Source organism: Macaca fascicularis, chromosome 1 (assembly GCF_037993035.2).
Source record: "Macaca fascicularis isolate 582-1 chromosome 1, T2T-MFA8v1.1".
NCBI lineage: Eukaryota > Metazoa > Chordata > Mammalia > Primates > Cercopithecidae > Macaca > Macaca fascicularis.
In genome coordinates, this window is record NC_088375.1 from 34,785,786 (window position 1) to 34,799,722 (window position 13,937).

The 13,937-nt window shown below is 42.2% G+C and overlaps 1 protein-coding gene and 1 long non-coding RNA gene across 5 annotated transcripts in view; one reads left to right on the forward strand and one right to left on the reverse strand.

The window, feature by feature from the left end:
• The window catches only part of BRINP2 (BMP/retinoic acid inducible neural specific 2), a 110,665-nt gene that overhangs the window by 59,838 nt on the left and 36,890 nt on the right, over positions 1-13,937 (forward strand). The gene's annotated exons all lie outside the window — the stretch shown is intronic.
• LOC102138902 (uncharacterized) overlaps positions 13,441-13,937 on the reverse strand; it is an 85,954-nt gene continuing 85,457 nt past the window's right edge. For all 3 annotated transcript variants that reach the window (XR_012426460.1, XR_012426482.1, XR_012426472.1), the window contains one exon: positions 13,441-13,567. This is a non-coding gene — a long non-coding RNA (uncharacterized lncRNA). The remainder of the gene's footprint in view (positions 13,568-13,937) is intronic.

Consider the following 13,937-nt stretch of genomic DNA (forward strand, 5'->3'; position numbering starts at 1 on the left):
AGGGGGCTGGTACTTTGTGGACCCAGAGATTCCTAGAAACAAAATCCTACTCTTAGGAACTGCCTGCCCAGCTATCCTTTCAGGCCATTTTTCTCCCACTGGGCTTAGATGCAGTCTGGTCCTGGAAAAGACTGCAGTTCACACTTCCTGGTTTGGTGATTCTGGCCCTTGCCATCTTCCAAGGGCCACAGCAGAAATTCACACAGCGTCACCAAAGCAGAGAGCACCAACTCAGGCTGGGAGAGACTGAGTTTATACCTGCTCAGGTAAAAGCAGCTGAGTAGAAGAGGAACAGAGTAGAGGGTTAACTCAGCTGTCAGTAAACACCTAAGAATCTCAAAGAGATGGCAAATTCAGGGTGACCTTCTCTTTATTAAAGAAATTTTTTCAATCTTTCAAAAAAAAAATCAGAAAATCCACTCTAGAATGTGCTTAAGCAGAGAATCCCTCCAGTCCAGTAAAATAAGATTTAATTTACCTTAGACTTTTTAGTTTATCCCAAATCTCACAGAAGCATTGTTATCACCAAAAATAATTTTTTAAAATTTTACTGGAATTGAAGTCAGGCTGGGAGTCCTAAAACTACTCTCCACTTCAAGGAGCTATAGAAACTAGAGGGAACAAACTCTCAACTTCCTTCTCCCCTCAGGAGAGTTTTCTTCCGGACAGCCTGGTAGCCACCTAGCGCCTGGGCGGCAGCTCTGAGCGGGCCCGCAGGGAGTGTCTGTAATCATCTCTGCACCATCAACTGTTCTATCAGTTGGTAATGGTTTTCTGATCATTTAATGTGACAAGCTCTTACACTGTGCCATTCTGTTTCTCTGGGCTCAGTTATTGCACATGAACCTGTACTTGGGGAAACAGTAACCAGTCATTCTGACAGGAGTGTAGTATTCTGATTTGTGGCCCTTTGGTGGGGCAGAGAGAGGACAGTCACACACCGCTGCTTCAGGAGCATTCCTCGAGTTTTGCCTTTAGTGATGAAGCAAAATGGCGGCTCATGGGCCCTTATAGGGCTCTACATTATCCCAGTGGGAATTCATTTTTATCCCTTCCCGCTTTGTATCTAGTGGCATTTCCTCTGGCAAATTTAGGACCTTGTTGGCATTGACTAAAGCAGGTCAAAGAAAACTGGTAAAACATACGTGGAGAATCATCCTCAAATTTCTCTCCCATTATCCAGAAGAGTTGAAGGATTTAAAAAAAAAACAAAGAATATCAGAAATGCTTTGAAGGAGAAATATTGGGTCTCAAACAGAATTAATGTTTTGTTTCCCCCTTTAAGGAAGCTTTTGGGACATAGAAATCAGATAGTAGCCACATGTGTCTTCCATTTAAGGACATGCACTGTGGTAGAGAAGAATAAAACTATTATTCCAGGGGGTCAGAATATTTGGCGCAGAATCACTTGAAGGTTTCTTGCATAATAGGAAAGAGACCCTCTGTTGTCTTCTACCTGTTGAACAGATCAAAACCATTGCACAGCAAGGTTCTAATATTTAACTACAAATTCCATCTATTCTTATGAGGATGTTGGAGTATGCTCTCACTTTGAGATGACTAGTCACTCTAGAATAGGTGCAGCCTCTGTAATCATGGACCTCCAGAGATTGTCACTCTCCTCATTACAAATTTGTATCCGTACAGACATAGGTGCTTAAGAGTGAAGGTCCTAGAGCCAGGTGACCTGGGTTCTAATCCTGGAGCTGCAACTTTCTATCTGTATAATGTCAGGCAAATTACATAATTTTCTTGTCCCTCAATTTTCATATTTGTAAAGTGGGGACAGTAATAGTGCCTACCTAATGGATTAATGTGAAAATTAAAGGAGGTAGTTGATGTAGGCACTTAGGATAGTGCTTAATAAACACTGCCGATTATTATTAGGTTGTTCTCTTAAAATTAGCCTATGCAGGAAGGACAATGAGATGAGAATCATAGGTGCTTTTTTGCTTTAATGTCTGCTGAGGGCCTAGCATTCAACAGCATATATTAGAGGGGGGAACACTGTTCTCTTGCTTTCTTTTTTAAAGCATGTTAACCTTTACCCTTCAATCCAGCTCTTTGCTGGGAGGGGAACTCCATTGAAGAATAATTGGATCTTCTCTGGGGCACAATCTTACTGGCCTTGTGGGCTACCAGAGGAAGCAAGATGGTTTCCAGCATATGTTAAAGTTGCCATAGGCCAAGCCCTTGTGTCTAAAGTTAAGGATGGCTCACTGAGGAGGCCTTTCTTAGGCATGTCCTCCAGTGGCTGGTGACTGCTGGCTCCTTTGTCCCAGGGATGAAAATCATAGTCTCAGGATATACTATGAAGAGAACAGAGACAATATGTACTCTGGTTAAGCCCTCCTAGATAACAGGATGGGCTTGGGCATCTCACCCAATTTTTGACAATCTTGTAAATTAAACATTAACCAACCTCTCAGCATATCTTTGAGCCTTGTCAAAACAAGATCTGATCTATTAGCCTATTTCTCAGATCTGTCTCTTAATAGGCTCATGGTAAGAGCTAGAAGAACAGAGGTCCTGTCTCCAGTTCCATGTGTGACTTCTGGGCTCCCCATACCTTGCTCCATTCCATAGCCCCCACTGCAATAAACACTTAGAGACCAACCTTTCACAGCAGCCTTACGATGGGCTACCAGGGTCTAAGGCATGTGAAATGCACTTGTTCAAGGTCAGAGAGGTAGCCAGTCACAGCCAGAAATAGCACTCAGGGCTCCTGACTTGAAGTCTCCTGCTCATTACTCTAGACCATGCCACCTCCCTTTGACTGGTAAGTGCATCTTCATCATAACACGTACCTAATCAGGCACCTAAATTGAGCTGATGCAAATGTAAATATGGTTTCTCGAAACACTCTAGTGGTAATGTTCCATTCTCTCTTTGCTACAAATCAAAGTAATGAGCAGTCTGGTTTTTTTTTTATTTCTTTTTTGTATTAAGGTTTTAATAGAGAGATAATCATGGAATTGGAAGAAATCCAAGCCACTATGATGAAACACTTAAAACTCGGAAAGAATACATTAACATTAACAGAGAAAGTTGGAAATCATAGAGAATGATGAGTGGTTGGGAGGAAAGCAATGCTGGATGCAATTCCAAAATATTGACCTAAGTCCTTATTACATCTATGTCTAGCTACCTCTTTTTGGAAAGGGATGGTCTGGGGATACATTAGAAGCCAAATGTTAGAAGTCAAAACAAAATAGAATTAAATAAATATCTTTATTGACTAAAAGGGACATCATAGTCTTATCACATTGTGGGATATGTATGCAGATTTGTAGAACAAAACTGAACACTAAGAAGCTGTAGGGCTACCAGGGATATAATCAGGTGAATGAGGCAGTAAACAAGGCACCAGAGCAACAACCCTAAGAAAGAATATCTGGAATTCATCAGGATGAAAAATAAGACTTGGCAATGGCTTAGACGTGAAGGAAGTGCTCACCTAATTTTTGGCAACCTTGTAAATTTTGCTGACCAACCTCCCAGCATGCTCAAAGTGCAGTCTTTGGACCAGCAGCATTAGCGTCGCCTGAAAGCTTGTTAAAAATCCAGAACGTCAGGCTTCTCTCCAGACCTAAGGAATTAAAATCTGCATTTTAACAGGATCCCCAGATGAACAAGATGGCATCAGAGCTTGAGGAGTACTGCACTTGTCTACACTAAGTATTTGGAGATGGAGAGGGGAGCAAAAATGAAGAGGGTGGAGAAGCACAGAACGTGTACTGGAAAGACAGCACCCCCCATGATGCATTTGCAGCAGTGAGACTATTTACAGGAGGCACTGCAAATAAAATAAAATAGGAGTCCAGAGACGGTAAATCTAGGAGTTATTAGTGCCAAGACATATGAACTCATAAGAGTAGGTACAGCAGCTGGGAGAAAAGTTGAACAGCAGAAAAGGCTGGAGGGCCTAGAAGCAGCCTGTGGGTGCCTCCCGGGAGATGGGGAGCTGAGGAGGCAGACAGCAGCTGTGGAAGCAATCACAGGAGGAGCTCCAGAGCTGATTTATCATCCGGACCACGTCTCTCTGACTAACAAATACTGATTTGGATAAACAGCGAACCCTGGGAGAGGCACCATCTCCAATTAAGAGATCACAGTCCACATAAATAAACGGCAACCAAAGACAACTTCAGTCTGCCTAGGTAAATCCCAGTGATTTCCAAGGTGTGCATTACAGTCACTGAGGTAGAGAAAGGCTACATTATCGCACGGCTGCAGGCCTCCAGAAGGGAAGCTGTAGTTCTCAGGTGGATGGGAAAAAGGAAGGAGGTTAGCTCTTCTGCATAAACCACCCGGCCCAAAGTAAACTGGCTGATATCTGATCTTCTCACTGGGTTTGTGTTTTGACCATAAGGGAGTTTCTTGAGATGCAAGGAGATAAAGGAATGTACACAAACTGGTATTGTGATTTAAATTAGAGTGAAATTAGAGGTAATATGGCAACAATGAGCCTGCAGTTCTGGTCACAGGCACTATTTCTCAGTCCACAGGAGTGAGAAGGTAGGAGAGGGACAGAATAAAATGTTTCGAGGTTGCTTAAGCGAAGAGTCCAGTACTGCCTAAACACACAGGCCCTATAACATAAATACCTAACCTAGCACAAGGCATCTTAGGCCTTCCACCCAAGGAATTTTAACCCAGAAGTATCTGGACGACAAGCCCAGCATGTCCTTATCCTTGGGCAGAATTCTGTTTCCACTTCTGGCATAGAAACATACCACATCTGTGCAGCAGACCCATATGGAACCCTCTTATGTGCATACAAAGAACCGAATGAAAAGGCATTCTGCTCTCTTGGAGCAAGGAGAAATATTACATAAACAAACAGCTATAATTCAAGAACATAAATAGAGACATAGTCATTCATTCAACACCCATTTCTGAGGGCCAGCTTAGTGCTTATTATTTCACTAGATTCTGATAATAGACTATAAACAAGGTGGACAGAGTTCTTGATCTGATGGCACTTACAGATAAGTAAGCAAGTGCTAGATTGCTCTGCACAGAAAGGTCAAGGAAAACTGGAATAAAAAGTAACACACAGGCAAAACCAATGGATGACTGGAGACTCCAGGTGGAGGCTTGTGGAATGGTGGTGTAGTCACAGGAGCCGTGTAACCAAAGGCATGGGAGCACTAGGTGTGGTTTAGGAACTTAACCAGTCCCATGTCAAGAAGTGCATGACGATGCCTCTCCTTTCCCTGTTCTTCCCCACTGGTTATTTATGCCATATTTTGTCTCTCTGAAATGCCAAAAGTGTCTCTTAGACACTGATTTCTTCCAGGGTGCAAACAAACAAACAAACAAACAAAAAAACAAAAAGAAAACATAAAACAAAAACAGAACAAAAAACTCTCACCTGAAGAGGCATGTCATTTTCTAGTATTAGGGGTAAGTAAAATGAAGTAAAAATCACTGCATGTGTAGAGAAAGTAGGACCAAAAGCAACTCCTTACATTTCTGCTTTGGAAAAATGGAGCGTGAATTCTCACCTGGTGAGAAGATGGTACATAGTGCTGTAAGGTCCTATGAGACTACTGGTTCAAATAAAAATTGGCATCATTTATGCTTGAGCAATTGGATTCAGGGTAAGGTTACCACACCGTACTTTTGCACACTTGGTCCTCTCTCAAGTATTTATGGAGCATCTCCTTCGTGCAATGCATTATTCTAGGCACTATAGCAGAACACGAAAGACAGACAAAACAGGATACTACTGATTTCTGGGAGATTAGCAGTCCAGTTTGAGTGACAGCATACACACCAGAAAACGCATTGGGATGCATCACCTCAAATGCTAGAAAGAAGACATTTAATACATTCTCAGTGATTGATGGACAGGTTTGGTCTATGGATGCTGTGTCAGAATGAATTCTCAGGATGCCAGTCCCAAGCATCCCTAGGACACAATGGCTCTTGCCACACATTTTCCCATGTCTTTGGTGGCTATACCCAGGTTAGCCACCCTGGCTTGAGATAAGATTGCAAAGTTGATCTGTGAAGAGAAAATGTGAAAATAAAAACTTGGAAGAAACGAAGGGAGCATTCAGGATGGCCAAGGTGGGCAGACAAGATCAGTTTTGTTTTCAGATGAGATTTGGTAAGAGATCTTGAGTCAGTCAGGCAGAGGAAAAGAGGATTAAATTTTGCTTCGAGAAATAATTAATTTTATTCATGAATGAATTGCTTCTTAGAGACGTGTGTGTGTAAAAAGGAGTGAGGTAGACTTCATCCAGAAACTGTCACGACACAGATACAGGCCAACAGGGACGCTGTCTAGTCATACGGTCTTTCTCTCTCTCTCTCTTTAAAGAGAATAGCTTTTTCTAGGTCAAGGATTCTCAATATTTTTTTCTTTATTCAGCTTCTGCCACATTTCTCTCACCCCAGAGCTTCCCACATATCCCACAAGAAAATCATTTCAGTACAGGGAGCTTAGAACAGTGAGTGGCACAGGGTGGGGTGTTTCTTCATTCAGCCCATGTTTATTCAGGATTTGTGTGTGTTGGCCACTCTACAAGGGCTGGGGACACACCCTGAAGGAGACAGAGCCCAGGCCTCAGAGAGTTCTGCTTTCGAGGAAGATCCATGTATGCAAAGGATTAGAAGTGGGCGAGGCATGTGGTATAATAAAAAGTCTGGGTGAGAGGAGCTTGGCTCCCATGCTAGTTACCATCTTCTCCTCTGGGAGTAGAAACAGCTGAATCTGCTCACAAGGAACTGAAGATAAGTTGGGCTGCAGACAACAGCTTGGACCTGAGTCAGAGCTGGCAATGCCAGTCCTACAATCCTGCCTTTGTCCCAAACTAAAGTCAACTGGGTTGTCCATCAGATTGGTTTGACCAATCCTAAGTGAAGCAACTAGAGAACCCAGCACTAGATTGTGGGGATGGGACAAGCCAGAAACCTCAGAGGGACAGCTCTGCCAAGTGAGCTGATCGTGAGGAGGGGGACATGATCAGAAGCGTTTCCCATTGCCGGGCTTGAATGTCCAAGAGACAAGAGCCTTTTGTGAGCTGGGATCTGAATCCATGCACTCTACACAGTATTGAGAAATATGGATGAAAACAGCAGGCTTTCGCCAATCTCCCCAATTCTTCCATGGGAAGAAAAGAGTAAGGTGATAAAGAAAATAGATGGTATGAAAAAATAAAAAATAGTTGGTCAAAATTTCTATTTAACTTAGGGAAAGCAATCATTCTCCCTGTACTATGAGATATTAATGACATTAATGAACACTAGTAGCTAACATATATTAAATGCTCATCATATGCACAACATTTTACTAAGTACTTTATTAACATTAATTAAAATTATCCTAGTAAGAACCCCGCGAGGGTGTGCTATTTGTACACTTGTATAACAGATGAGGACACTGAGTTTTAGAGGGTGTCACACAACTGATAAGAGGAAAAGCCAGCACTCAACCAATAAGACAGGGAACCTGTTCATTAATGATCATTATTTAATGAAATAAATCACTGAGCCTGGGCTTGCTCTGAGAGAAACAGTGTCTCAGGTTGTGGCCGGGGCTCTTTGCCCTTCTTTCTTTAGGCATCCTGGTAGGTCTTTGAGATGCAGAAGACAGGCCTCAGAAGGCTGGAGGGTGACCCATCTCCCTCAAAGACCCTGTCGTTCTCTCTTTCCGCAAGAGTTTTCCATCTGTGCTTAGGCTCCGGGGAACCCTGAGTGGGAGGAAGCCACAGATGGATCTTCCTGAAACAATGCACCCACAGCAACTTCTGTATGTGTTGGTTGTGCACTGCTGGTGTGTTTCTACAAGGGTGCGATGTAAATGGAATTTCTGTAAATCAAATCCTCTACTGGAGGAACACTTAATGCCATTTCCAAGATGCAGTATCTTACTTCTTGCCTGGCCATGGCTTATAAACATTCAGTGTTATGTAAATCCCTACTGCCTGACTTTAGAATCAGGTAGGTACTGATTTGTAAACACACATGTCCACTTGGAAATGTCTTATGATGTCAAGGAGTATTTTCAAAAATCCAGAAGAAACTTTTGGCATTGCATGCAATCTCTACTGATTGGTCTACTTGGTAAATTTGAATTTTCCTACAGCGATGAGATTGGTGTATGCTCTGTTATAGTCCCACTTGCCTTCACATCCACAGCACTCAGGTGAAGCAGTGAGAGAGACATAGAGGCTGAGGCCCCTGAGTGTATTTTAAGATTTGTAGGCATAGTTGTGTGCAGATTAGGGCTGTTATATATTTTGGGGAAGATGCAGGAATCTGGCAGGGGTTCCCAACCATGTCTTCTCCTCTGTACCTGTTTAATGCTCTATGATTCTGCCACCCTGCCAAGCTCTCCTCTGAGCCAAGAAGTGTGCCTCTTCCTCCTCCCCTGCAAAGAGCAAATAAGCTCTGGATGTGACAGTGAATCAGAGTAAGTAAGAAGTCTTACTGGCTGGGCAGGAGGCCTGGTGAGAGAAAAATGAGGTAGCCAGAACTGCTGCTCACCAAGTCCTTTGTTATGAGCCTCAGTGCCCTAGAGAATTCTCATTTTCCTTGTCTCCCAGGAGAGCCTCTGCCTTACTTGGGGACACACTGGTGACGAAGGAGGGACAGGAAGAAAGTCTCTTTGGGGAATGAGTTCTCCTGGATCCACAGAGGCATGTAAACACCTAATGATCCTTTGACATGAGTTACACAGTTGGTTTACTAGTAACACAGGTAAACTTTAGCACCATAAGCCAGCCTCTTGCTTGGCTGGTTCTGTATATGTTCTAAATTGTGAGTCCGATAAAGAGGGCATTACCCTGATTTGATCATTACATGTTGCATACATGGACTGGAATATTACACTGTACCTTATAAATGTACCATTATTATATGTTGATTAAAGAATAATTTTAAAACTTAAAATTCAGCAAACTACCCTTAACTTAAAAAGAACTACACTAAAAAAGAGGAGTAGAGAGGAAAAGAGGCTGTGAGAGTCCCTGAATGTTGGCCGGGTTCATTGAGAAACTCAGGAACAAGTGGAACTCCATAAAAGAAATGTGACTGGAGGCTGAGAATACATTATTTTGTCTTCTGCAACCACTAGGATAGATGTGTGCATGTTGGTGCCTGCATATCACAGTCAGGCTAGAAAATGAAATCTGAGAACCACAGGGTTTATTAGCCTGGGGACAAGAGGCCAAAGCTTCACAGCGTTTGGGCGTGGAAGGAAGCTTGACAACGTGGGATGGCAAATCAGGGCTAAGTGATGCCAGAATCTGTGAGTTAGAAGGAAACTTAACATCACTTATTTCCAAGCCAGTGAAGACAACCACTCTGCAGACACTCAAGAAGGTGGTCAATCAGCGCTAGCTTGAACGGTTCCAGCCATGAGGTGTTCACTGAAGCCAATTTTTATTCAGCAGCCTAAAACATTATGAAGATCTTTTGGAAATTGAATCATAGTCTTTCTTCCGATAACCTTCCCTTATTGGTCCTGATTTTGCTTTCTTTTATTTCTCTAGAATAATTCTAACAGTCTGTTCCTCACAATAGGGCTCTAGATATTTGAAAACAGTTACTATTCTCCCCAGTTCCTCGTCAGCACTTTGTAACTTCCTTCCAGAGGTTCTTTCCTCCTCCTTCCCCTCCTCTCTCATTCTCTTTCACAAGCTGTCCTTGTTTGTTTTTCCCCAACTCTCCCTTTTCCATCTTTCTTCATAAAGAAAATACATGAGACTTATTTTGACATAAGGTTTTTCTTCCTAAACCAATTCTGACTCCTAGGGAGCTTGCTTGCTTGCTCACACTTCAAAGTACTCAAGAATTTTGTCATGGATCAATATCAGTTTTTCATTTTAGAGTTTTTCAGGTCAGGCATTTCCCTCTCCCCAGACTTCTTTAACTTCTTGCATTCTGTGCCATTGTGGAAGACTAGCGACAGTGATGCCAGGTCACAGGCACACCGCAGGACACAGGGTGACTCTTCTGGAGTTGAAATCTCAGTGCTTCGAGGAATGTTGGAAATATGCTGGAGTTGTGTCTAGAGAATAGAGGTTTCTCATCCAAGTTCAAAGATTATATCCAGCTGTTATTCAGTTTGCTTTTGTATACCTAGATTTAGTTTGTGTGGTAAAATCGTAGCCAGAGCTGAACTCATGAGGTCCTAATACACCTGTATCGCCTACACTGTTTGCCGTGCTTCTGGTATGAACAGCCACCTGGCTTTCTCAGCTAAGGGGGAGCCTATTCACATGGAAACAAGGCTACGTGATTAAGGGAGAGTCTAAAAACAAGGTTAGGTATTACATTAGCAGCCGCAGGCCCAGGTGGCCAGGGAGAGACAACCTCTTGAGGATCTACAGCTGTTAACCTTAAAGTGTTAATTGAACGCAGACCCTGAGAAAAGCAACTTCCTAGGCATGCAAGTTGAGACAAAATGGTGAGGTATGACCTCCTGGGTACACTCCACTAGAAAAAGGAAGAAAGCCTCAGATGGGCATGCATACGACGCCAGGTCACAGGCACACCGCAGGACACAGGGTGACTCTTCTGGAGTTGAAATCTCAGTGCTTCAAGGAACATTGGAAATGTGCTGGAGTTGTGTCTAGAGAATAGAGGTTTCTCATCCAAGTTCAAAGATTATATCCAGCTGTTATTCAGTTTGCTTTTGTATACCTAGATTTAGTTTGTGTGGTTAAAATCATAGCCAGAGCTGAACTCATGAGGTCCTAATACACCTGTATCTCCTACACTCTTTGCCGTGCTTCTGGTATGAACAGCCACCTGGCTACTGTAACTCCTGCCTCTTCTCCATTCTCTCCCCATCTGAGTTGTGTGGCTTCCATCTCAGAACTGCCTTTCAAATCCAGCCCCTTTTCTTTTCCCCTGGCTTCATTGTCTACCACTTGTAGTTTCCTTGCTTCTCTAATGCAACCTGCCTAAGTCCCTGTTGGTCTGTCTGTACCCAAAAAATAAAACCCAAACCCATTTTCTTAGCCTAAAAGTCACTTCCAAATCCATTCATTCCCTATTTCAACAAATAGTCAATGAACACTGACCTTCTGCCATTGACTGTGCCCCACCGTTTCTTCCTGTGTTTCTTTTGTTCCAGTCCCAATGAATACCTCTGATTTGCCCAGACACAGAAGGCCCCCTTGTTGTCCTGTGTCTTTCCATAACCCATTTCCTCTAGCCCGAAAGCTCTTTCCATCTTCTCTGAGCACCTTCTCACCTTTCAAACTCATCTAAATTATCATCGCCATGTGAAGTCTTCTTTGACTCCTACAAGAGTTAGTTTCTCCTACCTATGATTCCCCATCAGTTTGTTCGTAGTTTTGCCATACAAACTTATTTTTGTGCACTCGTTTATTTCTCTTTGCTCTTCACTAGGCTCGGAGCTCCTTCAGGCAAAGAGCATGTTGTATTTCACCTTTATATCTCCTGACCCCAGCACCATGTCTGCCACACATAAGGGCGTAATAAGAGGATGAAACCATTCTGTAGGAGCAGGATGTTCTGGGATGAAGTTAGATGAAGGAGTAAACAAGTGGTTGAGACTCAAGGCTCTGGAATCAGACTGACTGGGTTAAACTGCAGTTTAAATTGCAGAATCAGACTGACTGGGTTAACTGCAGTTTAAATTGCAGAATCAGACTGACTGGGTTAAACTGCAGTTTAAACTGCAGAATCAGACTGACTGGGTTAAACTGCAGTTTAAATTGCAGAATCAGACTGACTGGGTTAAACTGCAGTTCTGCTGCTTTTAGTTGTGTAAATTATTTTGCATCTCTGAGCCTCATTTTTTTCTCATTAGTAATAGTGGAATAATAGTACTTTCTTTATAGGATTATTTAGTGATAACTGAAAAAAAAAGATTTGGTTTATTTCAAGCTAAATGCTTATTCTTTTTGTGAGGGGTCACCCATTAGTAAATATGAAAAAAAGTGAGAAATCTAGAGAAGAGTACAGGGAGAAAATAAAGAGATTAATTGAGAAAGAAGAAAGAATAGGTAGTTTTACTCTATCAGATTTACTTTATGCATAGAACTCTGTACATTAATCAGATTTATCACTTACAGTCTACATACTGCTCTCCTTAACTGTAGCTTGAGTTAATCTAGCCACTGATTTTATAGTTATAGATAGTTCAAAATAAATCATTAACAGTGACAGGTATTCTCCCCATAGAGCACGACTCACACACCAAGATCCCACAGCATAAAAGACAAGGGCTCAAGACCAATACCATCTCCCCCTAGACCCAGAAAGCAAGAAGAAGGGAGACCACATACAGGATTGTTGCTGAGCTGAGAAGTAATGGGAGCATGGCTGCTTGAACAATAATTGAACCCTTATCCAGCTAGGCAATACAGTTAAGAGATCAAGAGCCAAGATGGTTTCATCAGGCTAGAATATTGGATAGATACAATCAAGACAGTATTAGTCAAAGCAGGCTAACTGCTGAAACAAACAGTCTTCAAATCTGAGTGACTTAATGAAAGTTTATGTTTTTGCTCATGTCACACTACAATACAATTTATGAGGGACATAAAAGGAGATTGCTTCACGAAATCAATTCAGGACCAAGACTCCTTCTGCCTCATCACTCTGCCATCCCTTAGGGCCTCAGAGTCCTGGATCCTGGTAGACAAGGGAAGAGAAACAGCATGAAGGATTTCATGAGAGGTTTGATGGTATAGACCTGGACTCATATTCTACTGTAGAATTCAGTCACATGGCTATGTTTAAATGCAGAAGAAGCTGTGGGGGTGGGGGTGGGAAATTGTCCATCTGTGAGCCCAGGAGGAAAATGGAAACATCTTTGGAAACAACTTGCCAGCCTCTGCCACAAAGGGTGGAATGCAAAAAGAGGGTGAAATGTAAAGCCCTAAATTGAAGTTAAAAATGTCAGTGTCACAAATATAAGAGACCTGACTTGACTGTGATACTTGAGAAAAAAAAATTCTGGGGCTGGAAAGAAATATGGGATACCAACTGCTGATATGATTACTGTTAGCAAGGAATATTTTTGTCTTTAAAAAATGAATGTAATATTCAAGTGCATTAATAAAAAATATATAGCAGCAACAGCATAGACTGCCTTCACCTCTTACTTGTCTTTGTGTCCTTGTGTGTGTTATCTGAGCCTCAACAAGCTTAGCTATAAAATAGGACTAACACTTGTGGTGTGTGTCATTTAACTATTGCTACAATGATGCGTACAAAAATCAACAAAATTCAGTAGCTTAAAAATAATTTATTCCTTAGCTAGGTGTGTTGGCATGTGCCTGTAGTCCCAGCTACTCAGGAGGCTGAGGCAAGAGAATTGCTTAAACCTGGGAGGCAGAGGCTGCAGTGAGCCAAGATCATGCCACTACACTACAGCCTGGGTGACAGAGTGAGACTCCATCTCAGAAAAATAAAATAAAATGAAATAAAAAATAAAATGTATTCTTACTCACGCATGTGTAGGTTTGCTGGGTTAGCTTTGCTTCATGCTGCAGGTCTGCAAGGAGGCCATTAGGTGTTCCTTCTAATGGTGTTTATTCTGGGACCCAGGCGAAAAGAGCAGCACCTGCAGTACCTGGGGGAAGCAATTCTCATAGTAAGGGCAGAAATGCAAGACAGAGAGTGGAAATGTGCAGTATCTATTGAGGTCTTGGTCCCGAATCAGCACACAATCACTTCTGCCCTCATTCCTTTGTCCAAAGCAAAGTTACATAGTCAAACCCAATATCCTTGAGGGAGGGAAATAAGCTCCCTCCTCACAAGTGAGTGATATTGCAAAGTAACATGTCAAAGGGCATCCTAATACTGGCAAGAATGGTGATTCAATCAACCACATTGACATCTGTAAGATTACAGTGACAATTTAAAAATATATAAAGCATCTACTTCCATTCCTAGAAACAGAGGGTCTCACTAATAACTGAAACGATGATAATGGTCATAAT